Raw genomic sequence first — 6,000 nt, 5'->3', positions numbered from 1 at the left:
ATTTTTTTCCAAGAGGTTGATCAAAGAGTGGAACTGGTTGCCCAGACTCATTGTGGAGTCTTCATTCCTGGAGGCATTCAGAACCTGGCTGGTTGTTGTGGTTTAACCCAGCAGGCAGCGCAGCACCACACAGCCATTTGCTCTTCCCCCTCCCCCTCCCAAGTGGGATGGGGGAGAGAATTGGGGGAAAAAAATAAAATAAAATTAAATAAAATAAAATAAAATATAAAATAAAATAAAATAAAATAAAATAAAATAAAATAAAATAAAATAAAATAAAATAAATAGAAGCTTGTGGTTTAAGATAAAGACAGTTTAATAGGACAGAAAAGAAAGAGAAATAGTAATACTAATAATGATTATAGTAATAATAATAATATGTACAAAGCAAGTAGTATACAATGCAATTGCTCACCATCCACTGAGCGATGCCCATCCCATCCCCAAGCATGGGTGTGTCCCCCCTCATGCCAGCCAGCCCCCCCATATTAATTGTTCAGCATAATGTCATACAGTATGGAATATTTGTTTGGCCAGTTCAGGTCAGCTGTCCTGGTTCTGTCCCCTCCCAGCTCCTGCTGCACCCATAACTTGCTCATTGGCAGGGCGATGTGAGAAGCTGGAAGAGTCCTTGGCTTGGTGTAAGCACTGCTCTGCAACGATTAAAACATCAGCATGTTATCAATATTATTCTCAACTTAAATCCCAAACACAGCACCCTCCCAGCTACTAGAAGGAAAATTAACTCTATCCTAGCTGAAATCAGGACACTGGTATATATTGGATTTTGGTGGAAGGGGTGGCCTCTGTGAGCAGAGCCCAGCAGCTGCCCCATGTCAGATCAGAGCCAGCTCCATCTGCCTCCACAGGGACACACCACTGGCCAGAGCCAAGCCAATAAGCAATGTTTGCACCTCTGTGAGAGTATATCTGAAAAAGGAAAAAAAAACCTGCTGCCACAGCAGCTGGGAGAGTAAGGATTGAGAATTAGCCCTGCAGACCCAAAGGCCAGTGCAGAAGGAGGGCAGGAGTTTGCTCCTGATAGATGATAAAGTGTTACGGACTGACCACAATGACCATTCCTTGTTCCCTTGTGCCACTCAAGAGGAGGAGGTAGAGGAGAGTGAGTAAGGGGTAGGTGCTTTTAGTTTGCTTTTAGTTCTCACTGCTCTAGTCTGCTATCTGGTAATAAATTATATTAATCTACCTTATGCTGAGCCCGGTTTGCCCATGATGGTACTCAGTGATTTCCCTGTCCTTATCATTATATCCTCTAAATCCATGCATTATTTTCCACTTTTATCTTTTCATTATTATCTTCTCTTCTTTCTTTCTAACAACAATATTTTCCCATTATATATATATATATGTATATATATATATATATATATATATATATGTTTAAGGCCACCTTCCTCAGCCTCTAGCATTACACATTTTTTTTCTTTGAATATCCTCATATCTTTCCATAACTCCACAAATATAAGTTACTTCTATACTTTCTGAAGATTCTCCATAGCTCACAAACTGGTCAAGTGTTAGAATCACTTGCTTTCCTACATCGCTAATGACACCAACCTTAATATTGAGTTTTCACTCATATATCATCAATTTTCACTCATTAAATTTCATCAATTTTATCTTGCATTTCAACTGAAAATTCCTTGCAGTTTCACCTACTATGTTCTTACCAATAAATAATTTCCTAATATCCATTTCAATTTTGCCACTACTATAAGTGACACAACAAACTTATCTTTTACCTTTAAACATTTTCGGCTACATTGTACTATTTATAATTGTCATCAAATGTTCATTCTTATAACCAGTCTCACCCATAACAATGATGACACTAAGAACATGATTCAACTCATAACAAAGTATGTAAAAAGGAAATGATTTTCCACTATGAGTCCAGCATTTTGCAAGCAGGTTAGCTTGCCTTATGATTATAAAAAAAAAAAAAAAAAAAAAAAAAAAAAAGGAATTGCACAAAAGCCAACACTGAAAAATTAAAAATTTACAGCTGCACAAAATACTGTTCTAAAAGTGATTTTGCAATCTAAGCTTAAGTCAGTCATTCCACACTGACAGTGGCGCAAACCTGTAATAAAATGCTTTAGGAAGTATCACTTTAGAAAGTATCTTCTGTACCTTCTTCCCCCAAAAAAATAAAATAAAATAAAAACTTTTTAGTAATCATCCATACATAACAAACAGGAATCTGAAGCTACTTCTAAGTAATATAAGGGATCAAACATAATTTGGACAGAATGAAAATTAAATAACCATTACTAATTTAGTAATACTTCATTCAGTTAAGATTTAAATGCTCAGTATGGAACAACTTTCTTCTCTCCATGTTTTTTTAACCAACAATAATATATTTGGTTGTTTGAAGACCAAGTGAACACATTTTACTTTTCAATAACCCGTTTAACTTGTAAGTAGCATAATGCAGCTCTTGATATAGGTAAGAATACTGTGGCAAACACAATGCTTTTTAGGAACTTGCATTCAATTTCTTGTAAGGAAAAAAAAAAGAAAAAAAAAAGAAAAAAAAAAGCCAGGAGCAAGTCCTAGCAGAGTGTGTCAAGTTTCAGCCAAGAGCAAATATTTATGTCTGCATGCCACTTTAAAACAACATCTTGAAGTAATAAAGATTGCATTCAGAAGAAGTTTGGGGCCATCTAGTGGAACTTTTATTATAATATTGTAATGCTTGTGGATCATGTATTGAAAGCATTGTTTACAGAAAAAAAAAAAAAAAAAAAGACTTTTTTTTAGCAGTTATTTTCTCAAATATACTATAAAAGTCTACTTTTTTATAGTAAGAGTAACAAAAATCAATAGTTATGCCAAGATCTTACTATCATACAAAAACACAAAACTGCAGAATGGTTATCTGAGGTATGATTTAGAAACTTCGTCCCTAGAAACATATAAATCAAGGGTAGACAAGGAAAATATATCATATAGTATAAGGCGTGGCAGCTATGGGAATGAACTACATGACCTAAAGAACCTTCTTCATCTCTAAATTCCATTATCACAATTTGCCAATGGAAGATATAGTGTTCAAAAATTATTCAATAAAATAAACACACTTCCTGTCCTTGAAGGAACAATTCAAATCATATGTCAGAGATACTTTACATTTTAAACTTTAACTCTTTATTTTGACATTGAAATCATGTGTGACTGCTTCATTACAGAAAAAATAAGTATTTCAGCATTAGCCTGAGGGTACCATTTACTACATCATATCTGTACTCTGAGAATAACCTTAGCATTGTATTTATTTCAGAGTGCAATTTAAAGATTATTGGTTTTATTCCACAAGACTTAGCATGATTATTTCAAAAATCTCTACAATACAATTCTTGATAAGGTTGTACAGAACTTTGGGGTTAACAACCTACTCACATACAAAGAGAATACACACCATTGTCAGTGTTGTCTTCAAATGCAGATCTAATTCTACAGTTCCATTTGTCAGAATAAAATTTGTCTACTGATTTCAGTTAATGATGGGGACACGATTGTTTTTTTTTCCTGAGCTTCTGCTGTAATAGACAAGTTGTTAGGTGGAAATAAGAGAAAAGATTTAATAAGAGCAGTTTAATCTAAGGAAGATAGCACAATCTGCAGAGACTTGTGGTCTCACTGGCTTTGCAACTCATTAGAATTACCTGCACGTACACATTGACACAACAATAGCTTGAATTATTAGGTGATAAGTTGAAATCAAATTATAACTTAGACAATCAGTATTATAAACATTTAGTAGCCTTTTCATCAGTAGTAGCCCCTTCTCTAGTTATACCACCCTGAATGCTCATCATTTTAAATAACGGCTACTCCATTAAATAAATCTTACTACGCATCATGGAGAAACAAATTATTATACTTTATGCTCCACATTCAACCCTTTTTCCTCCATACTTGTACAGTTGAACTGCTGTAGTCATGCTGTGTGGGAAGTATCTTGACTCCAAAGATGGTGACTTTTTTTGAGATGATGTACATGTTTGAATAATGGAACTTGTTGGGAAAACTGCAGCCATAGCTACACCCTCTCATGTGCCCAGGAACAGTGACCACATAGAAGACAAATGCAGTTATCTTTCTGATTTATTATTCTGATAAATTCTATGGATCAGAAATTTATAGGAAAACCAGCTTCATTAGCAGTTCAGAAAATTATTTGCTCCTATCTTCCACTTGTTACACTCTACTGTTTTAGAAATCTTTGTAAGGCTTCATATTTCTGAGATTCTTATTTCAAATAGCCCTTGGATTGTGTGTCATTTTACCATATTAGCTATATGTGTGTGTATCACATAATATTTTTGAATATTATTCAATATTTTTTCTTTGTATTTCATCAGCATAAAATAATTGTATTCTGCAATCTATTGGCATTCTCATATTATTACTTTTTTCCTCAAGAATATTTTGGGAAAAATGGCATACTTTTATATCATATAATTTTAATCTAAGTTTGTAGGATTTATGAAGAATGTAAATCAAGAGAGAATCTGACCATTAAAAATTACATTTGATTAACCAGCGATTCAGTACTTTCAGTTTTTAACTGAATATACACATTTGGGAGTTTGTATATACTGTTAGAGTAGAAAACTTAAAACCAAAAGTAAATGTCTGATTTATAACATACTTACTTACTTGATATTATGTGGTTTATTATACATAAATTGCCATCTGGAAGGCACACAGATAGCTCAATATATTATTGGTTTCATCTGCAGAAAAAAATAAATCATACATCATTAGCTGATGCAAGATGTTTAAAATATTTTATTCTCACAAACATTCCTTAAATATTTGTCCTGGTTTCAAATACTATCTTTGTTTAGTGCAATATGTTACTTATCAGTATTTTGGAAAATTGATATATTCAAGGAATCCCGAGATTTTTGCTGTTTCATGTCTTCTGTCCTTGGGAACCTGCATCATGCTCACTCACCATTTGTCCAAAAGACTATTCTGTTCTGAAGCAACTGACACAATTTAATCAACCAGAGAAGTTGCTGTCAAATGGCCTGACAAGCTCTTTCCCTTGAGAAAACAAGCTGCCACCACAACATTTCCAACACTTGCTAAGCCAAGAAGTGAAAAATCAAGACTTGGACTCAAAACAGATTTCCCACATAGGGGTCCAAACAAGAATAAACTGCTAAATATTTATAGCAAGTAGGCCAGTGACTTTAAAACCTTCTTTCCCCATTTACTGAAAAACAGACATTGCTGGCAACATTTTGTTTTAGTTTATGCTATACAAAACCCTGTTATCATTCATGTTAGAGTGATTGCAGATTTTTCTGTAAGTTCAATGTGTTATTTCAATGGATACAAAGCCAGCAATTAACAGAATTTTGTCAGACCAAAGACCACCATATTATCATTACCTTAATCAGTTTCATACCCATTCTGTCACAAACTAGGGAAACGATTTTGGAGCTGCACACAGTGGATTTCCTGCCCTCCTGGGCTGTCACTTTCATTCCTTTCCACCACCTTCTTCCTTTGAGTAACATGTTCAGTGACGAGGACACAGTAGGAACAAAGATTCACTGCTAGTGTTGAAAGTAGAAGTAGAAAAGGATAAATCTTTTCTCTGGCATAAAACCTGTCCTTAGATACAAAATCTACACTTGTTACAGAAAATCAAAAGGTGCAAAGAATTGGCAAGACAGAAGTCTTTAGCAACGGTATTCTACCGGCAAATGTAGGAGTTGCTTAGACATAAAAATCCACAATCTCTCCTTTAACTTTCATGTCATATTTAGCCTTAAGTCAGCCTCATTAAGTAGATCTACACCAATGAGCTAAAAAAAAAATTCAACAGACCTGAGGCCACAAAGCACAGAACATCTCATATCCATACCTAAACTGCACAGGATATTCAATACTCCCGTAGGAAATGTTGACCCCAAAACAAGGACATTGTTTGAGAGAGTGCCGGTATTTGGGGGA

Source organism: Anas acuta, chromosome 3, assembly GCF_963932015.1.
Source record: "Anas acuta chromosome 3, bAnaAcu1.1, whole genome shotgun sequence".
Lineage (NCBI taxonomy): Eukaryota > Metazoa > Chordata > Aves > Anseriformes > Anatidae > Anas > Anas acuta.
This window is presented reverse-complemented; position numbering follows the sequence as displayed.